Source organism: Rhinoraja longicauda, chromosome 31 (genome assembly GCF_053455715.1).
Source record: "Rhinoraja longicauda isolate Sanriku21f chromosome 31, sRhiLon1.1, whole genome shotgun sequence".
NCBI classification, from domain to species: Eukaryota; Metazoa; Chordata; class Chondrichthyes; order Rajiformes; family Arhynchobatidae; genus Rhinoraja; species Rhinoraja longicauda.
The window spans coordinates 26,169,207-26,195,418 of record NC_135983.1 but is presented as its reverse complement, the minus strand read 5'-3'; positions in this window follow the sequence as shown (position 1 = coordinate 26,195,418).

The following is a 26,212-nucleotide window of genomic DNA, read 5'->3' as shown; positions in this document are numbered from 1 at the left end:
GGCTGATGGGCCCAGAACGGCGGTAGGTGAACCTCGCCCGCGCTCGCTCCCACTTGCGACATTCTGCGTGTTCTTCGCGTTCGGGTCACCAATGTAGTGAGTCCAAAACGAGCGTTATTGTTCAAAGGTCTTTATTCGTAGGTAACCGTAACAAACTGCAACCGCTTACTTTAGACACACACTACTTAACTAGCCAATACAATCTAATCTCATCTCTCCAGCTGGGCGCCAGACACAACTATACCTCGCACTCCCGCATCTCGTGACTCGTTAGCCCAACCGAGGGTTCGAGACCCCCCCCGCTAATCCGTATGTCCCTACAATAGACACAAAATGCTGGAGTAACTCAGTGGTCAGGCAGCATCTCGGGAGAGAAGGAATGGGTGACGTTTCGGGTCGAGACCCTTCTTCAGTCTGATGAAGTCAATTCTGGATTTAGTATTGTGTAACAAACCTGATTTGATAAGGGGACTCGAGGTAAAAGAGCCATTAGGAGGCAGTGACCACAATATGATAGTTTTACTCTACAAATTGAGAGGGAGAAGGGAAAATCGGAAGTGTCAGTATTACAGTATAGCAAAGGGGATTACAGAGGCATGAGGCAGGAGCTGGCCAGATTTGACTGGAAGGAGGCCCTAGCAGGGAAGATGGTGGAACAGCAATGGCAGGTATTCTTGGGAATAATGCAGAAGTTGCAGGATCAATTTATCCCAAAGAGGAGGAAAGATTCTAAGGGGAGTAAGAGACACCCGTGGCTGACAAGGGAAGTCAGGGACAGCATAAAAATAAAAGAGAAGAAGTATAACATAGCAAAGAAGAGTGGGAAGCCAGAGGATTAGGACTCTTTTAAAGAGCAACAGAAGATAACTAAAAAGGCAATACGGGGAGAAAAGATGAGGTACGAGGGTAAACTAGCCAATAATATAAAGGAGGATAGTAAAAGCTTTTTTAGGTATGTGAAGAGGAAAAAAATAGTCAAGGCAAATGTGGGTCCCTTGAAGACAGAAGCAGGGGAATTTATTATGGGGAACAAGGAAATGGCAGACGAGTTGAACCGGTACTTGGATCTGTCTTCACTAAGGAAGATACAAACAATCTCCCAGATGTTCTAGTGGCCAGAGATCCTAGGGTGACGGAGGAACTGAAGGAAATTTACATTAGGTAAGAAATGGTGTTGGGTAGACTGATGGGACTGAAGGCCGATAAATCCCCAGGGCCTGATGGTCTGCATCCCAGGGTGCTTAAGGAGGTGGCTCTAGAAATTGTGGACGCATTGGTGATCATTTTCCAATGTTCTATAGATTCAGGATCAGTTCCTGTGGATTGGAGGGTAGCTAATGTTGTCCCACTTTTTAAGAAAGGAGGGAGAGAGAAAACGGGAAATTATAGACCAGTTAGTCTGACATCAGTGGTGGGGAAGATGGTGGAGTCAATTGTTCCGAGTCAGCATGGATTTACGAAGGGGAAATCATGCTTGACTAATCTTCTGGAATTTTTTGAGGATGTAACTAGGAAAATTAACAGGGGAGAGCCGGTGGATGTGATGTACCTCGACTTTCAGAAAGTCTTCGACAAGGTCCCACATAGGAGATTGGTGGGCAAAATTAGAGCACATGGTATTTGGGGTAGGGTACTGACATGGATAGAAAATTGGTTGGCTGACAGAAAGCAAAGAGTGGGGTTAAATGGGTCCCTTTCAGAATGGCAGGCAGTGACTAGTGGGGTACCGCAAGGCTCGGTGCTGGGACCGCAGGTATTTACAATATATATTAATGACTTGGATGAAGGGATTAAAAGTACCATTAGCAAATTTGCATTTGATACAAAGCTGGGTGGTAGTGTGAACTGTGAGCAAGATGCTATGAGGTTGCAGGGTGACTTGGACAGGTTGTGTGAGTGGGCGGATGCATGGCAGATGCAGTTTAATGTGGATAAGCGTGAGGTTATCAACTTTAGTGGTAAGAATAGGAAGGCAGATTATTATCTGACTGGTGTCAAGTTAGGAAAAGGGGATGTACAACGAGGTCTGGGTGTCCTTTCAGTCACTGAAAGGAAGCATGCAGGTACAGCAGGCAGTGAAGAAAGCCAATGGAATGTTGGCCTTCATAACAAGAGGAGTTGAGTATAGGGGCAAAGAGGTCCTTCTGCAGTTGTACAGGGCCCTAGTGAGACCACACCTGGAGTGCTATGTGCAGTTTTGGTCTCCAAATTTGAGAAAGGATATTCTTGCTATTGAGGGCGTGCAGCGTGGTTTTACTAGGTTAATTCCCGGAATGGCGGGACTGTCATATGTTGAAAGACTGGAGCGACTAGGCTTGCATACACTGGAATTTAGAAGGATGAGAGGGGATCTTATCGAAACATAAGATTATTAAGGGGTTGGACACGTTAGAGGCAGGAAACATGTTCCCAATGTTGGGGGAGTCCAGAACCAAAGGGCCACAATTTAATAATAAGGGGTAGGCCATTTAGAACAGAGATGAGGATAAACTTTTTCAGTCAGAGGGTTGTAAATCTGTGGAATTCTCTGCCTCAGAAGGCAGTGGGGGCCAATTCTCTGAATGCATTCAAGAGAGAGCTAGATAGAGCTCTTAAGGATAGCGGAGTCAGGGGGTATGGGGAGAAGGCAGGAACGGGGTACTGATTGAGAATGATCAACCATGATCACATTGAATGCTGGTGCTGGCTCGAAGGGCCGAATGGCCTACTCCTCCACCTATTGTCTATTGTCTATTGTCTATTTGTTAAAGAATTGTAAAACTGGGTATTAACTTGAAATGTTTAGTTTTGACATAAAATGGGACATAAAATGTGACAGAGCATGATCATAAGTTCATAAGTGATAGGAGCAGGATTAAGCCATCGTCTATTCTGCCATTCAATCGTGGCTGATCTATCTCTCCCTCCCTACCCCATTCTCCTGTCTTCTCCCCATAACCCCTGACACCCGTGCTAATCAAATGATAATATGTGACATAAAATATGTAGTATTCTTAATGGACAGGTCCTTTTATTTCCCATGTTATTGCAGTAAAAAAAAAACATCCATTCTTATTAATTTCACACTGTCGCTAAATTTAAATCACTCTTCCCCAGTAATAACCGATTTAATCAAAGGTAAATCTGATTTATTTGACAATTTTCACGAAATGAATAAGAACATGAACTCCCAGCGACTCGATTCCAAATGCTTGAGCCCAGTTCTCGAGACCTAACTTGTTCCCTGATCCTTAAAAGTGAACCTTGCAATTTTGCTCTTGTCAGTACCACTTGGTCCAGCCACACTGTATCTGCAGTTTTTTTACGGTTCGTTGCTCCAAGCAATTAAGGTAGATTGACTGTGCTTTCTCTCCAACCTTTTTGCTAAAAACTCAGGCTGTTTATCATTGTGTCAGAGCAACCGGCAGAATGGGGAAGGGAAAATAAAATTCCAAATTTGTTAGATGACTGAGCTTTGCATGCTTGAGCAGAGTCTACGGATTTTAAGTGGGTGGAACATGAGGCAGAAGGTTTTTAAAGTAAAGCCCTTGCCAAAGAACTCAGCAGTGTGGAGAGAGTTACTAAATCAAATCAATTTTGCGCGCAATATTCTTGCATCTGTGTGCAAGGATTTGATCATTTCAAAGGCCAAACTCATTTCCAGCACCTGGCAATGCTGATTTTACTTATGCTGTTCAACAGCTCTGACTGCTAGGTAAATAGCCTCTACTACTTTCAAAACACGTCGCCAGGATATTAAGCCGCGTCGTTTGCTTTGCCGTGCGGGAAGGACTGCAGGTGCTGGTTTCCACCGAAGATAGGCACGAAATGGTGGCGGCACGATGGCGCAGTGGTAGAGTTGCTGCCTCACAGCGCCAGAGACCCGGAGTTCGTTCCTGACTGCGGGCGCTCTCTGTACGGAGTTTGGGTGTTCTTCCCGTGACCTGCGTACCCCCCCTCTCCCCATCATATCTCCATTAAACTTTTCCCTTCTCACCTTATACCTATGCCCTCTAGTGTTGGACACTGCCACCATGAAAAAATGGTCCTGACTTTCTGCACTCTCATATTTTTATATACTTCTATCAAATCTCCCCTCAACCTCCAATGTTCCAGAGAAAACAAACCAAGTCTATCTAAGGGTAGATAGTCTGAAGAAGGGCCTCGACCCAAAACGTCACCCATTCCTTCTCTCCGAGATGCTGCCTGACCCACTGTTTTACTCCAGCATTTTGTGTCTACCTCCAAGTCTATCTACCCTGTTTCTGTGGATGAAACCCAATAATCCAGTCAGCATTCCCTTTAGCTTTTCCCTTAAATCCTCAAAGAATGTTGGAAGTAGAAAGGTTGCTTGTTTCTTTTTTCTCATTTTTAGTTAAGTTTAGTTTAGTTTAGAGATACAGCACGGAAACAGGCCCTTCGGTCCACCAGGTCCGCGCCGACCAGTGATCCCCGCACATTAACACTATCCTACTACACACACTAGGGACAATGTACATTTATACCAAGCTGATCATCCTACAAACCTGTACGGCTTTGGAGTGTGGGAGGAAACTGAAGATCTCGGAGAAAACCCACGCAAGTCACGGGGAGAACGTGCAAACTCCGTACAGACAGCACCCGTAGTCAGGATCGAACCTGGGCCTACTGACGCTGTGAGGCAGCAACTCTACCGCTGCGCCACCGTGCCACACAATATTCTCGTCTTATATTCAAGGTCGATAATCAGGAAATACGGGAGGAATTTATGTCACATTTTACAACAAAAAAAAGAAAATTCAAAAATGTTGTCGGCAATTAAGATGCAATTGAAGCAAGTAGCACTGATGGGGAAAGCAGATAAGCAGAGGAGGGAGAACCAAGTAGAAAATGTATTGGAAGGAACTGCAGATGCTGGTTTAAACTAAAGATAGACACAAAAAGCTTGTGTCTGAAATTGAGTCCTTCAGACTGAAGGAAGGTCTCGACCCGAAACGTCACCCATTCCTTCTCTCCAGAGATGCTGCCTGTCCCGCTGAGTTACTCTAGCATTTTGTGTCTAACCACTTAGATTATTTTGTCATACCTCGTCTCAGAGTGTGTCCTGAAGGTTGATTCACAGTTTAGCATTCATCACCTCCACTTATTTATTGGTTTAGTTTAGAGATACAGTGCGGAAACAGGCCCTTCGACGCCAACATAAGTCAGCGCCGACCAGCGATCCCTGCAAACTAACACTATCCTGCATACACTAGCGAAAATGTACAATGATACCATTTACACCAAGCCAATTAACCTACAAACCTGTACGAGTGTAGAGTGTGGGAGGAAACCGGAGATCCATGAGAAAACCCACGCAGGTCACGGGGAGAACGTACAAACTCCGTGCAGATAGCACCCGTAGTCGGGATCGAACCCGGTTCTCTGGCGCTGTGAGGCAGCAGCTCTACCGCTGTGCCACTGTGCCGCACGCTTATAGCATCTCATTAAGAGGACACACAACTCAATTTAATCCCTGAGGCTGCAAAGCACAAAGTGATCTTTTATAAACAAGGGAAAATGTGACTCGGGTTTTGAATTCTCCTTTTGCCGTCCCGAATGTGAATGTGTTAAAAGAAAATCTCAAATATATGTCACAGGTAGTCATAGAGTCAGACAGTGTGGAAGCAGGCCCTTCGGCCCAACTCTTCCACACCGACATATTCTATCTACACTAGTCCCACCTGCCAGCATTTGGACCATATCCCTCTGAACCTGTCCTATCTGCGTACCTGTCTAAGTGTTTCTTAAACGTTGTGAACCTGTAGCTTGTGGGAATGGTAAAATCACATGAAATACTTTTGAAATTGATTGCAAACAGATTGACACTCTGTGCCCAATGTAGATGATCATGCATAGAACATATTACATTACAAAATAATCTAAATGACCAATCCCTGCTTTCAAAACATATGTACGCTGAGGAAAAATATAAAGGTTGGCATCTTATTTTTCACAAAACCTACAAAGTAACCCAAGGAAAAGCCAGCAGTTGGCAAAATTCCAAGTCCCAGGCATCTAAATTGAACTGTTCAAGGCAAACAATCTTCTTGAAATGAACTGGGCAAACATTTACATTTTCTGGAAATGCAAATTGGCACGATTCAAATCAATTTGATGTTTTATTCAATGCAGCCATCTGCTCAGATGCTGTTTGTGCATCCGTGCTGAAAATGCAGGGGGGAAATATTTGATGCGGCTTCCATGGAACTAATCAATAGCGACATTTAACGTTATCGGGCGAGCACTTGGACAATGTAAGCAAAGGTTTTCATTGCCAAAAAGGCACCGATCATGGAACTGAAAAGCAAAATCTGCTGATTCTGAAGTAAAAGCCGAGAGAGAAGCAATTGGCATTTCAGGTCAATAACCTTTCATTTGGAACTGCTGACAGATCATAATTATGGAGCCGTGTGTTAATCACGCTTAGACCAAACTCACGATCAATTGTTTAGTTTAGTTTAGAGATACAGCGCGGAAACCACCGAGTCCATGCCGACCAGCGATCCCCGCACACTAACACTATCCTACACACACTAGGGACAATTTACACTTACACCAAGCCAATTAACCTACAAACCTGCACGTCTTTGGAGTGTGGGAGGGGACCGAAGATCTCGGAGAAAACCCACGCAGGTCACGGGGAGAACGTACAAACTCCGTACAGACAAGCACCCATAGTCGGGATTGAACCCGGGAGTCTGGTGCTGCAAGCACTGTAAAGCAGCAACTCTACCGCTGCGCCACCGTGCTGACAATAGTCTGTGGCTACATATTTCACCAATAAATTTGGAATTACGTTGAATATACTGCACAGAAATTAAACCTAGATCACAATCTTAGTTTTGTTTAGAGATACAGCACGGAAACAGGCCCTTCGGTCCACCAAGTCCATGCCGACCAATGATCCCCACACACTAACACTACCCTACACACACACTAGGGACAGTTTACAATTTTACCGAAGTCAATTAACCTACAAACCTGCACGTCTTTGGAGTGTGGGAGGAAACCGGAGCACCCGGAGAAAACCCACACAGGTGACGGGGAGAGCTTACAAACTCCGTACAGACAAGCAACCATAGTCGGGATGGAACCCGGGTCTCTGGCGCTGTGAGGCAGCAACTCTACCGTTGCGCCACCGTGCCACAACCTGTCTGAGTTACATTCAACAACGGCCAAGTTTGAAATTTTTGTTGTTGTTGTTCTTTTCCCACGTCTTTCCTCATTCCTCGTTATATCCGCCAGTGTGATATCACCTGCAAATTTGGAAATTGAATCACTTGTACCTGTCAGGAACATTAATGAGAATTATGAATAACCGCGGTCCTAATACAATTGGGTTATCCATCTTCCCACAGTGTGAATAACTGCTCTGTCCGCTCACTTTGTTGCTGTCGACATTTCAGACAATTTGCTATTTAATCAGCCAGTTGTCCTTGACTCCTCCACGCACTAACCTTCATTGTGAACATGTGGCATGGCAGCTGATCAAAGGATAACCCAAGTGCATCTTCCATCTCCTGGGCTCAATAACTCAATCCAGCCCCTTCCACCAACACGGAACTGCAGGTGCAGGTTTGTAAAAAAAGGACCACAGGGACAGGTTCTTCCCAGCTGTCATCAGGCAACTGAACAATAGACATTAGGTGCCATTCGGTCCTTCGAGCCAGCACCGCCATTCAATGTGGTCATGGCTGATCATTCTCAATCAGTACCCCGTTCCTGCCCTCTCCCCATACCCCCTGACTCCGCTATCCTTAAGAGCTCTATCTAGCTCTCTCTTGAAAGCATCCAGAGAATTGGCCTCCGCTGCCTTCTGAGGCAGAGAATTCCACAGATTTAGAACTCTCCGAGTGAAACGTTTTTCCTCATCTCTGTTCTAAATGGCCTCCCCCTTATTCTTAAACAGTGGCCCCTGGTTCTGGACTCCCCCAACATTGGGAACATGTTTGCTGCCTCTAGTGTGTCCAATCCCTTAATAATCTTATGTGTTTTATACCGCGACCAGGGGGGGCACGGTGGCGCAGCGGTAGAGTTGCTGCCTTACAGCGAATGCCGCGCCGGAGACCCGGGTTCGATCCCTACTACGGGCGCTGTCTGTATGGAGTTTGTTCGTTCTCCCCGTGACCACGTGCATTTTCTCCTGGATCTCCGGTTTCCTCCCACACTCCAAAGACGTGCAGGTTTGTTGGTTAATTGGCTTGGTGTGATTGTAAGTTTCCCCGAGTGCATAGAATAGAACTATTGTATGGGTGATTGCTCGTCAGCGCGGAATTGGTGTGCTGAAAGGACTGTTTACGCACTGTATCCCTAAACTAAACTAATCTATAAGAATTAGGGCTGGGGTTTAGGGTCGAGACCCTCCTTCGGACTGTCTACCTCTCTAAGTATCTACCTATCACTCTTCAGACTTTGTTCAGACAATGGACAATAGACAATGGGTGCAGGAGGAGGCCATTTGGCCCTTCGAGCCAGCACCGCCATTCAATGTGATCATGGCTGATCATTCTCAATCAGTACCCCGTTCCTGCCTTCACCCCATACCCCCTGACTCCGCTATCCTTAAGAGCTCTATCTAGCTCTCTCTTGAATGCATTCAGAGAATTGGCCTCCACTGCCTTCTGAGGCAGAGAATTCCACAGATTCACAACTCTCTGACTGAAAAAGTTTTTCCTCGTCTCAGTTCTAAATGGCCTACCTCTTATTCTTAAACTGTGGCCCCTTGTTCTGGACTCCCCCAACATTGGGAACATGTTTCCTGCCTCTAACGTGTCCAACCCCTTAATAATCTTATACGTTTCGATAAGATCTCCTCTCATCCTTCTAAATTCCAGTGTATACAAGCCTAGTCACTCCAGTCTTTCAACATATGATAGTCCCGCCATTCCGTGAATTAACCTAGTAAACCTACGCTACCCCACCTCTCTCCCATTTTGCTCTCCCCTCACCCCACCGCAATCCGTCTGAAGGAGGGTCTCGACCTGAGACGTCACCTTTTCCTTCTCTCCAGAGATGCTGCCTGACCCGCTGAGTTACTCCAGCCATTTTGTGCCTATCTTCGATGTGAACCAGCATCTGCAGTTCCTTCCTACACACAAAATGTATTAGGGGCTTGCCCCAGAGCAGATTTTTACCATAAGCGTGGTTTATCTTCGAATCCCCTTCAGCAATCGAAAGGGAAAAACCCTGTGTTAAAAAATACACTTCGACATGTCGAGTTTTAAATGTTGTCATTAATAATAGAAGACTGTATCTGGTGACTTCACAGGTAATTTGTCACTCCGGGGTTGACTTCAGGGTCTCCCAGTCGTTCTGTGTCTCCAGCTAATAACCTGCATGATTGCCGAGGCTACAAGCAGAACCTTACAAATGCCGTATGAATCGATTTGGATGTAACAATAAGCTGCAAGGATCGGACTTTGGACTTTTCTCAGCAAAGCTGCTGCAGTCAAGCAAAGTTGTAATTCAAAATGGCTGCAGAAGAGCATAACACATGTACCACGCAAAGAATTCTCAGTATTCACGGGATACAGAGAATGGTGGCGCAGCGGTGGAGTTGCTGCCTTACAGCGAATGCAGCGCCGGGGACCCGGGTTCGATCCCGACTACGGGCGCCGTCTGTACGGAGTTTGTACGTTCTCCTCGTGACCCTCGTGGGTTTTCTCTGAGATCTTCGGTTTCCTCCCACACTCCAAAGACGTGCGGGTGTATAGGTTAATTGGCTTGGTAAATGTAAAAATTGTCCCTAGTGGGTAAAAAGGATAGTGCTAATGTGCGGGGATCGCTGGTCGAAAGGGCCTGTTCCCACTCTCTATAATCTCTAAAAAAAAATCTATTGATGACCTTAACCTACCTCCAGAAAGGGAGTCCAGAACCAGAGAGCATAGCCTCAGAATAAAAGGTTACCCCATTCTCCTGCCTTCTCCACATAGTCCCAACACCCCGTAATAATCAAGAATCTGACAATCTCCATCTTAAAATTATCCATTGACCTGGCCTCCATAGCCTTCTGTGGCAGTGAATTCCACAGATTCGCCACCCTCTGCCTAAAAAAAATCCTCCTAAAGGTACATCCTTTAATTCTGAGGCTGTGGCCTCTGGTCCTAAACCCTCCCACTGGTGAAAACATGCTCTCCACGTCCACTCTGTCCATTCAAAGTTGTGATTCAAGATGGCTGCAGAAAGCAGAACAGTGGTGATGTGGCAGTTTAATAGTCCTATTTATGTCAATTAGAATTATTAACATTAACACCATACAATGAGTTCTCATTATTCACTAAACAACCTGTTGACTAACTTTATCTGCCTCCATCGTGCTTTCAGAAAGGTAGAGTCTAGGACCAGAGACCGTAGCCGCAGAATAAAAGGACGTACCTTTAGAAAGGAGATGAGGAATTTCATTAGTCAGAGAGTAGTGAATCTGTGGAATTCATTGTCACGGACGGCTGTGGAGGCCTAGGCAATGGGTATTTTTAAGGCGGAGATAGATAGATTTTTGATTAGTACAGAGTCTAATGGCAGAGTAGAACCAGAACCAGGGGCCACAGTTTAAGAATAAGGGGTAGACCATTTAGAACGGTGATGAGGAAAAACCTTTTCAGTCAGAGTTGTAAATCTGTGGAATTCTCTGCCTCAGAAGGCAGTGGAGGCCAATTCTCTGAATGCATTCAAGAGAGAGCTAGATAGAGCTCTTAAGGATAGCGGAGTCAGGGGGTATGGGGAGAAGGCAGGAACGGGGTACTGATTGAGAATGATCAGCCATGATCACATTGAATGGTGGTGCTGGCACAAAATGGCCTACTCCTGCACCTATTGTCTATTGTCTATTGTCTATTGTCTACAGACCTGATGGGCCGAATGGCCTAATTCTGCTCCTCTCATTTGTGAACCCATGAATTTATGAACAACGTTTAATCGGTACCAAAGCTGACCACTCTAGTCACTGTGGTCTGGCATTGAGCAATGTTGCCCATCTATCTGCAAAGGTGTTAAATAATAGACCTAGGATGAAGGATAATTGTTTCAGAGGGATTGAGGAAGAAGTCACAAAGTGTAATTATATTCTTAAATAAAATCAATTGCTCGGATCCTAACACACTGCTATATTTGGAGTCCGGGCTTAATCCAGAACGCCTGAAGGCTAGCAAAAGTCAAAGTCAGTACTAGGTGAACACTTATTAAACCTATTATAGAATGTCTTAAAAGCAAAAGAGAGGACAATGATGAATAGGGCAAGTGTAGATTAGCGGATAGGCTTGAATTTTAGCCTTGAGATGAGGGTTGAAGGTACAGTTAGGAGTTAGGCCCACATATAAATCAAGCCTTGACAGCACATAATCAGAAGCACCGGAGGCTGTGAATTGGAAGGTCAGCTCAGACCAGTCCTGTGCAGTGTTGCAGGAAGGAACTGCAGACCGATGTAAACCGATGACAGACACAAAAAGTTGGAGTAACTCAGCGGGGCAGGCAGCATCTCTGGAGGGAAGGGATGGGTGGCGTTTCGAGTCGAGCCCCTTCCTCTGACTGATGTCAGAGGAGCGGGAGGTACACAGATAGGGAAGTATAAGGTGTGAATACGGGACATAGGGGATGGAGATCAAGGAAAATAGAATAGATCATTGTTAGCTGGGAGAAGGTAATAACAAAGCAAACATGGCGGCACGGTGGCGCAGCGGTAAAGTTGCCGCCTTACAGCGAATGCAGCGCCGGAGACTCAGGTTCGATCCTGACTACGGGCGCTGTACTGTACGGAGTTTGTACGTTCTCCCCATGACCTGCGTGGGTTTTCTCCGAGATCTTCGGTTTCCTCCCACACTCCAAAGACATACAGGTTTGTAGGTTAATTGGCTGCGCAAATGTTTAAAAAAAAACTCTCCCTAGTGGGTGAAGGATAATGTTAATGTGCGGGGATCGCTGGGCGGCACGGACCCGGTGGGCCGAAGGGCCTGTTTCTGCGCTGTATCTCTAAATCTAAAAAAAAAACTAAAATTAAACGGAGATATAATGTAGTCGGAGACAGTAAGACTGGTCAGAGAACTGGGAAGGGGGATGTTCTTCTTCAGACTGGTGAAGGGTCTCGACCCGAAACATCTCCCATTCTTTCTCTCCAGAGATGCTGCCAGCCCCGCTGAGTTACTCCAGCATTTTGTGTCTACCTTCAGTCTTGTACACTGATTACCGTTGGTTCTGAAAGGAGGACATCACTCAATAGACAATAGACAATAAACAATAGGTGCAGGAGGAGGCCATTCAGCCCTTCGAGCCAGCACCACCATTCAATGTGGTCATGGCTGATCATTCTCAATCAGTACCCCGTTCCTGCCTTCTCCCCACTCAATCTGCTCTCGCTGTTTGCTTTCTGAATGGAAATCTTACTGTTTGTTTCCAAGACTGAATAGATGAGATGTTCATGTGTAGAAAGGAACTGCCAGAGGTGGCAGTGCTGCCAGAGATCACTGGATCGCCGCTCCGGCACCTCTGTTAAAAAAATTAAAAAAAAATAAACAGCGGGGGGATTTTAACTGGCAGGGAGTTTAACATCGGCCGCTCTGGCACCAGGGACAGCTCCAGCACCTAGATAGAGCTCTTAAGGATAGCGGAGTCAGGGGGTTATGGGGAGAAGGCAGGAACGGGGTACTGATTGAGGATGATCAGCCATGATCAAGGCGGTGCTGGCTCGAAGGGCCGAATGGCCTCCTCCTGCACATATTGTCTATTGCCTAAACAATTAGCACTGCAACACTGGGAACTGCAGATAGACACAAAATGCTGGAGTAACTCAGCGGGACAGGCAGCATCTCTGAATCATAGAAGGAATAATAATTGGAATAAAGCGACATTTTATAATTAGCAAAATGCAAAATAAGGAGTGTGAGGGATGAAGAAATCTTTCCCATGACAATCGTTTCAATTAAACCAGGATTAAACTTAATGCCAATGACTTCAACTGGAGCGATTTTCTCTGTAAAAAATGTACAAGTCGAAGACGGGGCCGAGAATCTTTCGACATCTTTAGTTTTATGTCCGAAGAAGGGTCTCGACCCGAAACGTCACCCATTCCTTCTCTCCGGAGATGCTGCCTGTCCCGCTGAGTTACTCCAGCATTTTGTGTCTGTCTTAGATGAGTTATTTACTCTATGGCAACAAGTCAAAACGTGACGAAACCTGAGATGTAAACATTTCAAAATCAATTAAAAAACCGCACACATGTCTTCCAGCTGAATTTCTTTGTTAAAATTGTCCCATTTACTCCAGCTTTAGCCAGGCACTGATTCTGCTGAGGAAATGTCCCTGTTTAATTATAGACAATAGACAATAGACAATAGGTGCAGGAAGAGGCCATTCGGCCCTTCAAGCCAACACCGCCATTCAATGTGATCATGGCTGATCATTCTCAATCAGTACCCCATTCCTGCCCTCACCCCATACCCCCTGACTCCGCTATCCTTAAGAGCTCTATCTAGCTCTCTCTTGAATGCATTCAGAGAATTGGCCTCCACTGCCTTCTGAGGCAGAGAATTCCACAGATTCACAACTCTCAGACTGAAAAAGTTTTTCCTCATCTCCGTTCTAAATGGCCTACCCCTTATTCTTAAACTGTGGCCCCTGGTTCTGGACTCCCCCAACTTTGGGAACATGTTTCCTGCCTCTAACGTGTCCAACCCCTTAATAATCTTATACGTTTCGATAAGATCTCCTCTCATCCTTCTAAATTCCAATGTATACAAGCCTAGTTGCTCCAGTCTTTGAACATATGACAGTCCCGCCATTCCGGGAATTAACCTAGTAAACCTACGCTGCACGCCCTCGATAGCAAGAATATCCTTCCTCAAATTTGGAGACCAAAACTGCACACAGTACTCCAGGTGCGGTCTCACTAGAACGTACAAACTCCGTACAGATGCCACCCGTAGTCGGGATCGAACCCGGCTCCCCGGCGCTCTGAGGCGGCAACTCTACCAGTGGACCACCATGGCCGTCACTTGTGAAGTAGTTTTACACCTGCCCTTTGGCCACTGTCGTTAATGTTAAAGGAGAAGTCAGCACGGAACACCAGCCAACATATATTATAAGCGTATGCACTATCCGCCCTGGATGAATTATTGTCTGCTTGGCTTGACTGATCAGCAATGTCCTTGGGCTGTACTTCATGCTCACTAAATGGAACTGAAGGTTATAGGGAGAAGAACACACAAAGGAGGTTAAATGCTGCATTGATTACAACAGACACCGAAGCCACTGAGACTGCGTTGAAAGCCAGAAGCAAAGATCTCCAGTCGTGGTTCGAATGTCCAAGGTAAAAACATGGATAGAAACATAGAAACATAGAAAATGGGTGCAGGAGTAGGCCATTCGGCCCTTCGAGCCTGCACCGCCATTCAATATGATCATGGCTGATCATCCAACTCAGTATCCCGTACCTGCCTTCTCTCCATATCCCCTGACCCCTTTAGCCACAAGGGCCACATCTAACTCCCTCTTAAATATAGCCAATGAACTGGCCTCAACTACCTTCTGTGGCAGAGAATTCCACAGATTCACCACTCTCTGTGTGAAAAAAACGTTCTCATCTCGGTCCTAAATGACTTCCCCCTTATCCTTAAACTGTGACCCCTTGTTCTGGACTTCCCCAACATCGGGAACAATCTTCCTGCATCTAGTCTGTCCAACCCCTTAAGAATTTTGTAAGTTTCTATAAGATCCCCCCTCAATCTTCTAAATTCCAGCGAGTACAAGCCGAGTCTATCCAGTCTTTCTTCATATGAAAGTCCTGCCATCCCAGGAATCAATCTGGTGAACCTTCTCTGTACTGGTGAATCCTTATTACACCAGCTATTGGGGCAGCACGAAGACGTGGCGGTGGAATTGCTGCCTTACAATGCCAAAGACCCGGGTTTGATCCTGACTACGGGTGCTGTCTGTACGGAGTTTGTACGTTCTCCCCGTGACCTGCGTGGGTTTTCTCCGGGATCTCTGGTTTCCTCACACACTCCAACGACGTGCAGGTTTGTCGGCTACTTGGCTTGGTGTAATTGCAAATTGTCCCCAGTGTGTGTAGGATAGTACTAGTGCACAGGATAACCGCTGGTCGGCACGGACTCGGTGGGCCAAAGGGCCTATTTCCACACTGTATCTCCAAACTAAACTAAACTAAACTAAATCTGCTCCCCATTACACTTGAGAGATGTTACATTCTGGGTAAACATGCCTAGAAAATTTCTAACCATTCGCATGTTCTCCCCGTGACCTGCATGGGTTTTCTCCGGGTGCTCCAGCTTTCTCCAACACTCCAAAGACGTGCAGGTTTGTAGGTGAATTGTCTTCTGTAAGATTGCCCCCAAGTACACTGTACACTGTAGACTGCAAGGGCCAGGAAGCGAGCGGGAAAGATCATCTCTGACCCCTCTCACCCTGGCCACAATCTCTTTGAAGCACTTCCCTCTGGAAGGCGCCTCCGGACTGTCAAAGCAGCCACAGCCAGACATAAAAACCGCTTTTTTCCCCGTGAGTAGTAGCTCTACTCAATAACCAAAAGTCTGTCGGCTCTTTTTGTTCTGGTTTATTTCACTCACATGTTTAAACCATAATGTTGTCTTCTTAATGTTTTAATGTTTTATGCTTTATTCTTAATTGTTCGTGTTGTTACTTGTGAGCGGAGCACCAAGGCACATTCCTTATATGTGCACATACTTGGCCAATAAACGTATTCATTCATTCATTCATTCATTCATTCATGGCAGTCTGTCTTTCTTTTTCTTTCTTTGTGTATTGTTAGCGTTTAAATGTATGTAATGCAATGACCTATTTTTAGCCGTGTATATGTGGGGGGTGGTGGGGGGGTGGGGGTAACCTTTTGTTGTAAATCTCCTCCTCAACGGAGATGCGACCTTATTCCATGTCGTATCTCCGTTCGCGCTACGGCCTAACGCCGTGGAGTTGATGGCCCCCAGCTGGGATCGACCTTGAAGGCACCGGTCGCAGGCCCTGGACTTACCATCTCCACCTTCGGAGGCTTCGGCCGCAGGGCCCTGTGGACCGCAACATCGGGAGCTCGCAGGTCCCTGGCTGGCGACCGGCCGGCTTTCGCGAGCTCCAGCCGTGGCAGTTTCGACCGCCCCGAAGCGCGAGGCTCGATCGACCCGTTCGCAGGACCTTCGTCGCCCTGCTCGGCTCAGCCTGCGACCTTCCATCGCCCGGCAGGGGGCTTTGGTAGTCGGGAGCCTCGATCGCCTCGAGGCGGCAGTTTGACTCCTGACCGTGGGAGAGGAACGGAGGAGGAGATAAGACTTTTCTTTGCCTTCCATCACAGTGAGGGTGTGCCTGGAGGAATCACTGTGATGGTTGTCTGTGTTAAACTTGTGTGGTTGTGTGTCTTGTGTTCTTTATTGTTTGTGACTGCATGGTAACGACAATTTCGTTCAAGTTTATTTTTGAATGACAATAAAAGCAATTTGAATTTGATTAATTCATTCATTCATTCATTCATTCATCCGTGTAGCACGTGAAACTGGGAACCAGTGAATGGGCAATTGTTGGTCGGTGTGGACTCGGTGGGCCGAAGGGCCTGTTTCCACGCTGTATCTCTAAACTACCTCAAAAGTATCTCATCCAATCACCATCAAATTATTTTTTATAGCAGCCAGCTCGTAAAGATTTGCTGCTAGTTTTACAACAGTGTCACGACAAAACTATTTATTTAGTTGTAAAGCATTTCGGCCTAATTCAACATCATAAAAGATGCCATAAAATTTAACCATAGCACATGCAGGCTTGTCCAAGACTTAAGACTGGTAATTAAACATGCATTACAATGTGCACAGGAAGATTATTACCCTGACATTCAGCTGAGGAATCCTTCTGTGAAGCTCCTTAGCACTCTGTCCAGAATATTTGCAAGTGTTTCTTCAGAATAGTTATAGAGTCATACAGCATGGAAACAGGCCCTTCGGCCCAACTTGCCCACACTGACCAACATGCCCCATCTACACTAGTCTCACCTGCCTGCATTTGGCCCCTATCCCTCTAAAGCTATCCTATCCATGTACCTGTCTAAATATTTCTAACTATCTCCTCTGGCAGCTTGTTCCATACACCCAAAATGGAAAAAGGTTATCCCTCAAGTTCCCATTAAATCATTCCCCCTTCACCTTAAACCTTTGTCCTTTGGTTCTCGATTCCCCTACTCTGGGCAAAAGGTTTGGTCTGCTTACCCGATCTATTCATCTCATGGTTTAGATACATAGTAAATAGGTGCAGGAGGAGGCAATTTGGCCCTTCGATTCATTGTGATCATGGCTGATCATCCACAATCAGTAACCCGTGCCTGCCTTCTCCACTAGCCCCTTGATTCCACTAGCCCCAAGAGCTCTATCTAACTCTCTTTTAAATTCGTCCAGTGATTTGACCTCCACTGTCTTCTGTGGCAGAGAATCCCACAAATTCACAACTCTCTGGGTGAAAAAGTTTCTTCTCACCTCAGTTTCAAATGGCCTCCCCTTTATTCTTAGTCTGTGGCACCTGGTTCTGGCCTCCCCCAACAACGGGAACATTTTTCCTGCATCTAGCTTGTCCAGTCCTTTTATAATTTTATACATTTCTATAAGATCCCCTCTCGTCCTTTTAAACTCCAGTGGATACAAGCCCAGTCTTTCCAACCTTTCCTCATACGACAGTCCCGCCATCTCGGGGATTAACCTCGTGAACTTACGCTGCACTGCCTCAATGGCAAGGACGTCCTCAAATTAGGAGACCAAAACTGCACACAATACTAGGTTTGTATACACTGGAATTTAGAAGGATGAGAGGGGATCTTATCGAAACGTATAAAATTATTAAGGGGTTGGACACGTTAGAGGCAGGAAACATGTTCCCAATGTTGGGGGAGTCCAGAACCAGGGGCCACAGTTTAAGAATAAGGGGTAGGCCATTTAGAACAGAGATGAGGAAAAACTTTTTTAGTCAGAGAGTTATGAATCTGTGGAATTCTCTGCCTCAGAGGGCAGTGGAGGCCAATTCTCTGAATACATTCAAGAGAGAGCTAGATAGAGCTCTTAAGGATAGCGGAGTCAGGGGGTATGGGGAGAAGGCAGGAACGGGGTACTGATTGAGAATGATCAGCCATGATCGCATTGAATGGCGGTGCTGACTCGAAGGGCCGAATGGCCTTCTCCTGCACCTATTTTCTATTGTCTATTGTCTAATACTCCAGATGTGGTCTCACCAGGGCCCTTGTACTCCTCTACAGATCACCCCTCATCCTCCTGCACTCCAAGGAATAATGTTCTAGCCTGCTCAACCTCTCCCTATAGCTCAGTCCCTCAAGCCCTCCCAACATCCTGATAAATCTTCTCTGTGTTATGCAAGGAACATTTCAATTTGGGGGGGTTGTAGATTAGACACAAAGAACTGCAGGTGGTGGTTAATAGCAAAGATAGACGGAAAATGCTGGTGTAACTCAGCTGGTCGGGCAGCATGCCTGGAGAAAAACGACGGGTCGAGACCTTTCTTCAGACTGAGAGTCCGGGGAGAGGAAAACTAGAGAAATGCAAAGATTCAGAACAAATCAGAGCCGGCACTGATGGCCAAGGAGCCCACAATGGTCCATTGTTGGCTATGGAGGAGGTGATAATGAAGGGGTGCGAACAGTGAAAGTAGCAGGACACCCAGGGTGGGGGAGGGTTTCTCAAACGGGGCACACTTTTATTTTTAATCTATGATCCTTAAAACTAGATTCTCCCATAGAGTTCCCAAAACCATTCTGTCCACATTAACACTGTTGAGAACCTTTCAGGATCATATATATTTCAATCCAGTCTCCTGACGATATCTCCAACAGATACAAGACTAGCTTTTCTATTATGTAAAGGTTTTAGTCTAATAATCGTTCTCTAAACCACCTGCAAATCAATAACATACTATCATAAATAAGGAAATCAAGTACACGGTCCAATGTTGTAGAGTTTTTAGCTACCAATCTCATTTAAAAATGAACATTTATATAAATTGTAAAAGTGAGGAAAAAATGTAATTAGAAGAAACGTTGCAACAATTGCCCTACATATGCCGATAAAAAAACGTCTATATTTCAGATTGATATTGCAAACCCGTGTTTAGTAATGCCTTTCACACCCATTTCAGTCTATTCCAAACAGATTTAAAGCATGAAGTTTTTAATTAAGTTTCTATTCACTGAGATTTTGGAAATGCAATGGTCATGTTGGCTTTAGTTTAGTTTAGAGATACAGCGCGGAAACAGGCCCTTCGGCCCACCGAGTCCGCGCCGACCAGCGATCCCCACGCACTAACACTATCCTACACACACTCGGGACAATTTTCACTTATACCAAGCCAATTTACATACAAACCTGTACTTCTTTGGAGTGTGGGAGGAAACCGAAGATCTCGGAGAAAACGCACGTCAGTCACAGGGAGAAGGTGTAAACTGTACGGAGAGCACCCGTAGTCGGGGTCGAACCTGGGCCTCCGGCGCTGCAAGCACTGTAAGGCAGCAACTCTACCGCTGCGCCACCGTGCCGCTCAGTGATTAATACTAGCCCGGCAACTGGGAATAACCAGCTTGTATTTTGAAATTGAAAAGAGACTGCAGATTCTGGTAATCTGAAGTAAAAACAGGCAGCGTTTGTGGAGCAAGAAAGAGTCAAGATCTTGGGTCAATGATTTTTCGTCAGAATTGGCCGAAGGCTCATTAATTTTTTCATAAGCAAAATCCATTTTAAGGTTATTTGCTGTTAATTGGAAAAAATGTGGACTACGGAAATGACAGAGACCCTGCATTTGGAAAAAATAAGGTTTGCCTTAATCGACAAACCTGAGTTATTTTTAAAAATATGGTCTCCATTTATTGAATTTTTAGAAAAGTAAATGGGTTTGGTACAGGACTAAAATAAAAAAAATTAAATTAAAAGTTGAAACTTGAGTTAGGGGTTGGATGTACAACTGTGGTTATTGTCTCCCGGATCTACTCCCTTTAATTTTTATTGTTAGATCCTTTTTTTTATTAACCCTCTTATTCTCTCTCCCCAAGTTTATAGTTTTTTATTTTTATTTTTACTTTCTCTCTTCAAAAATTTAAAAATTGAAGCTATGTAAGAATTTTGTAACAAATGTGTCTTTTCTTATTTCTATTTGTACATATGCTTTTCAAAAATAAAAAAAATAAAAAAATAAAAAGAAAAAAGAAGTGTGGACACAGCCCAAACCATCACACGAACCAACCAGTTGTATAGAGCCCCAATGAGACCGCACCTGGAGTTCTGTGTGCAGTTTTGGTCTCCAAATTTGAGGAAGGATATTCTTGCTATTGAGGGCGTGCAGCGTAGGTTCACTAGGTTAATTCCCGGAATGGCGGGACTGTCGTATGTTGAAAGACTGGAGCGGCTAGGCTTGTATACACTGGAATTTAGAAGGATGAGAGGGGATCTCATAGAAACATATAAGATTATTAAGGGGTTGGACATGTTAGAGGCAGGAAACATGTTCCCAATGTTGGGGGAGTCCAGAACCAGGGGCCACAGTTTACCAATAAGGGGTAGGCCATTTAGAACGGAGATGAGGAAAAAAAAATTCAGTCAGAGAGTTGTAAACCTGTGGAATTCACTGCCCCAGAAGGCAGTGGAGGCCAAGTCTCTGAAGGCATTCAAGAGAGAACTAGATAGAGCTCTTAAGGATAGCGGAGTCAGGGGGTATGGGGAGAAGGCGGGAACGGGGTACTGATTGAGAATGATCAGCCATGATCACATTGAATGGCGGTGCTGGCTCGAATGGCCTACTCCTGCACCTATTGTCTATTGTCAACCTCTCTTCCACTGACTCCATCTACACCTCGCGCTGCCTCGGCAAGGCCAGCAGCATAATCAAGGACCAGTCTCACCCCGGCCACTCCCTCTTCTCCCCTCTCCCATCGGGCAAAAGGTACAGAAGTGTGAAAACGCACACCTCCAGATTCAGGGACAGTTTCTTCCCAGCTGTTATCAGGCAACTGAACCATCCTACCACAACCAGAGAGCAGTGCTGAACTACTATCTATCTCATTTGGAGACCCTCCGACTATATTTGATCGGACTTTATTGGTTTTACCTTACACTTAAACGTTATTCCCCCATCACTGTGGACGGCTTGATTGTAATCATGTATTGTCTTTCCGCTGGCAGGTTAGCACACAACGAAAGCTTTTGCTGTACCTCGGTACATGTGACAATAAACAAATCTAACTAATAATGAAGAAAATAATTTCAGCTACCCTTTATCTCTCAACATGTTGTTCAGTATTTTCTGATTCTTGCAGCCACCAGCACCACGCTGCCAATGCCCAAACCTTCATTCTGTGCCTCACTGAAATCTCTGCCTTACTGCAACCCCAGAGACACAATCATTGCAGGCTTATGCTTGTGTCTAGGATAGTCTGAAGAAGGATCTTGTCACCCATCCCTTCTCTCCAGCGATGCTGCCTGGCCCTCTGATTTACTCCAGCATTGTGTGTCTATCTTTTGCTTATCTCTGTCACTTCTCACACTTTGTCGCTCAATGCTCTAATGCGGATGTCACCGGGACCCGACTACAGGGGCCGTCTGTACTGAGTTGGTACGTTCTCACTGTGACCTGCGTTGGGTTTTCTCCGAGATCTTCGGTTTCCTCCCGCACTCCAAAGACGTACTGGTCTGTAGGTTAATTGGCTTTGGTAATATTGTAAATGGTCATAATTCGTAAGTTCTTAAGTTCATAAGTGATCAGAGCAGGATTTGACCATTTGGCCCATCAAGTCCACTCCACCACTCAATCATGGCTGATCCATCTCTCCCTCCTAACCCCATTCTCCTGCCTTCTCCCCGTAACCCTTCGTAAGAGGAGATCTTATCGAAACGTATAAGATTATTAAGGGGTTGGACACGTTAGAGGCAGGAAACATGTTCCGAATGTTGGGGGAGTCCAGAACAAGGGGCCACAGTTTAAAAATAAGGGGTAGGCCATTTAGAACTGAGATGAGGAAAAACTTTTTCAGTCAGAGAGTTGTGAATCTGTGGAATTCTCTGCCTCAGAAGGCAGTGGAGGCCAATTCTCTGAATGCATTCAAGGGAGAGCTGGATAGAGCTCTTAAGGATAGCGGAGTCAGGGGGTATGGGGAGAAGGCAGGAACGGGGTACTGATTGTGGATGATCAGCCATGATCACATTGAATGGCGGTGCTGGCTCGAAGGGCTGAATGGCCTCCTCCTGCATCTATTGTCTATTGTCTATTGTCTATTGTCTATTGTCTATTGTCTAACCCCTGACACCCGCACTAATCATGAATATATCTATCTCTGCCTTAAAAATATCCATTGGCTTGGCCTCCACAGCCTTCGATCGCTGATCGCTGATCGCTGATCGCTGATCGCTGATCGCTGATCGCTGATCGCTGGTCGGTGTGGTCTCAGTGGGCTGATGGGCCTGTTTCTGCTCTCTATCTCTGAAGTCTAAAGTCTAAAAGTGAATTGTAACATACCTGTGAACTTTGCATTTGAGGTTTTTGTACTCGCAACTTTCAGAAGCTGTGTGATTCCCTGTGCTGTTCTAATACTGATAGACGCCATTGTGGAATTCCTACTCCACTGTGATCCCTGCAGCAATGGCTTAGTGGCAACATAAAGGCTAGGCCATCAAAAAGACCACAGCTTGGTGCCTTACTAAGAAAGATAAGGGCGGCACGGTGGCGCAGCAGTAGAACTACTGCCTCACAGCGCCAGAGACCCGGATTCGATCCCGACTACCGGTGCTGTCTGTATGGAGTTTGTACGTTCTTCCTGTGACCTGCGTGGGCTTTCTCCAAGATTTCCAGTTTCCTCCCGCACTCCAAAGATGTACAGGGTTTGTAGGTTAACTGGCTTGGTATAAATGTAAAATTGTCCCTAGTGTGTGTGTAGGATGGTGTTAATGTACGGGGATCGCTGGTCGATGTGGACTTAACAAGATCATATGTGCTACATGGGAAATAACGATAAGAAAAATGTATTGAATAATCCTGGTTGCCAAGAAACATAAAACAACAAGGAGATAATATTAGAAATCAATTCCATTATTAATAAATAAATGTTATTTAATATGCAGAATCCATTTTAAGGTTATTTGTTGTTAATTGGATATGAAACACATCAGGCTACTCATTAACTCTTGAAATGTTGTTCACCATTCCTGGCAATGTACTGGATTAAAAAAAGTAAACTCATTGCAGACCCTACATTAGTTTAGTTTAGAGATACAGCACGGACTTGATTGGCCTGTTTCCGCGCTGTATCTCTAAACTAAACTAATGTAGGGTCTGTAATGAGATACAGCACGAAAACAGGCCCTTCGGCCCACCGAGTCCGTGCCCACCAGCGATCCCTGCACACTAACACTATCCTGCACACACCGGCAACAATTTACAAGCCAATTAACCTACAAACCAGTACGTCTTTGGAGTGTGGGAGGAAGCCGGAGATCTCTACATCTCAAGGAAAGTTTTACATCATGGATTTCCTTTTATACTTTGAGCCTTTCGAAACATTTAATCTGTTCGCATTTCAGTTCCCTATTTGGTTATGTGTAATGTTTTGCCAAAAATTGGCGTTTTACAAGTAAATGAATGCTGATCGAGTCATAGATTCACACAGCGTGGAAACAGGCCCTTCGGCCCAACCTGCCCACGCTGACCAACATGCCCCATCTACACTAGTGGGGTACGTTGAATTTTTAAACAACATTGGTAAACAAACATAACTCTCAGGATAGACACAACAAGCTGGAGTGGCTCTGCAGGACAGCCTGACCCGCTGAGTTACTCCAGCTTTTTGTGACTATCTTCAGTTTAAACCAGCATCTGCAGTTCCTTCTTACACATTAACTTTGTTCCACCCTTACTTCGAAAATGACAAGGAGGGAAATGTAAAAATTTAAGGTTATCAACCAAATAATTTAGAAATTATTGGTAGCAGACATCAGTGGCATGGAAGCAATCTTCAATCAGCTTTAGTTTGTCATAATTTATAGTACGTTCGGTGTGTCGGTGTTGGGATGGTTTTTTTTTTTGTGGTTGTGTATGTGTGGGGGGTGGTGGTGTGGGTGGGGGGGTGGTGGTGTGGGTGGGGGGGTGGGGGAAACCTTTCTCTTTTAGGTCTCTTCCTCACGGCGCGAGGTGCGGCTCGGCCGCGGGGCCTAACATCGCCCGGTGCGGCTCGGCCGCGGGGCCTTCCATCGCCCGGTGCGGCTCGGCCGCGGGATCTAACATCGCCCGGTGCGGCTCGGCCGCAGGGCCTTCCATCGCCTGGTGCGGCTCGGCCGCGGGACCTAACATCGCCCGGTGCGGCTCGGCCGCTGGACTTAACAGTGCCCGGTGCGGCTCGGCCGCGGGACTTTTCATCGCTGGTGCGACTCGGCCGCTGGACTTAACATCGCCCGGTGCGGCTCGGCCGCGGGGCCTAACATCGCCCGGCGCGGCTCGGCCGCGGGACTTAGCTGCGCACGGCTCGGCCGCGGGGCCTTCCATCGCCCGGCTCGGCCGCGAGACGTTTCAGCGCCCGGTGCGGCTCGGCCGCGGGGACTTCCATCCCCTTGCGGGGACTGTGCGGGTCGGTCGGGGACGAGCTGTCTGTCCGTGGGCGTGGGGAAGAGAGTGGAAGTTTTGTTGCCTCCATCACAGTGAGGGGGTGTTTGGAGTCACTGTGATGGATGTTTGTGTTGGGGTCATGTGTCTTGTGTTCTTTTTTTTTGTGTGACTGCTATGTAGTTTCGTTCGGTACCTTGGTACCGAATGACAAATAAAGCTCTGTTGTTGAACTGTTGAGTGTTTCAAATGGAGAAAATAATTATTTGTTTCCAACTGAAGCCTTACTTTTAGCGAGAGAGTGCATGCGACAAAAGGACTGTAGTTACAAGCTAATAATTTACCCTTTGTATTATATGAATTATCCTTGCAGTTAACATCTTTGTGGAGGCAATTACCTTTCAAAGACTATTCTTTTGCTGTTTTAGATGTGTATATTTTCTAGCTTAATGTCTTTAAGAAACAGCTTCACAGTTGGAGAATGAAGTAACTAAAGGTTGAGTTCACATTATTATTGTCACTTTTCCAGAGGCACAGCGATAAGCTTTTGTTTGGGTGGCCATTCTGTCAAAGAAAAGTCAATATCTGAGTGCAATAAAGTCATCCACAGTGTAGAGAATAAGGATAAAGACATAACATTGAAGACCGATAAAATCCGACTAAAGAGAATTCAAGGTCCCCAATGAGGTCGATGTGAACTTAGACTCAAAATTCCGGAGTAACTCAGCAGGTCAGGCAGCATCTCTGGAGAGAAGGAATGGGTGACGTTTCGGGTCGAGACCCTTCTTCAGGTAGATGGGAAGTCAGGGCCGCACTCTAGCTGATGAGAGAGCCTTTCACTTGTCTGATAACAGCTGGGAAGAAATTGTTTCTGGTGGTATTTTGTTTCCAAACTTCTTTAGCTCTTGCCCGATGGGAGAGGGGAGAAGAGGGAGTGACCGGGGTGAGACTGGTCCTTGATTATGCTGCTGGCCTTGCCGAGGCAGCGTGAAGTGTAGATGGAGTCAGTGGCAGAGAGGTCGGTTTATGCGTAAGAAGGAACTGCAGATGCCAGTTTAAACCGAAGATCACAAGAAGACACAAAGGCAAAAAGCTGGAGTAACTCAGCGGGTCAGGCAGCATCTCTGGAGAGAAGGAATGGGTGACGTTTCGGGTCGAGATGCTTCTCCAGACCATATGATGGTCTGGGCTATGTCCACAACTCTCTGCAATTTCTTGCGGTCTTGGATGGAGCTGTTCCCATACTACTGTGAGCAGTAATGCATCCTGATACGATGCTTTCTAAGGTGCATCTGTAGAAGTTGGTGGGAGTTGTTGGGGACATGCCGAACATCCAAACCCTTTTAAGGAAGTAGAGGCATTGGTGTGCTTTCTGGCAGCTGGGCCAGGACAAAGTGCTGCCGATATTTTTCCGAGGAACTTGAAGCTTTCGACTTGAAGTATCTCACCTTCGACACCAAGACTGTGGAATGAGGTTTGTGCACTTCTTCGGTTTCTGAAGTCAATCACGATCTTCTTTGTCTTGCTTAGATTGAGGGAGAGTTGGTTGTTTAGTTTAGAGTTACAGCTTGGAAACAGGCCCTTCGTCCCACCGAGTCCACACCGCCCAGCGATCCCTGCACACTAACACAACCCT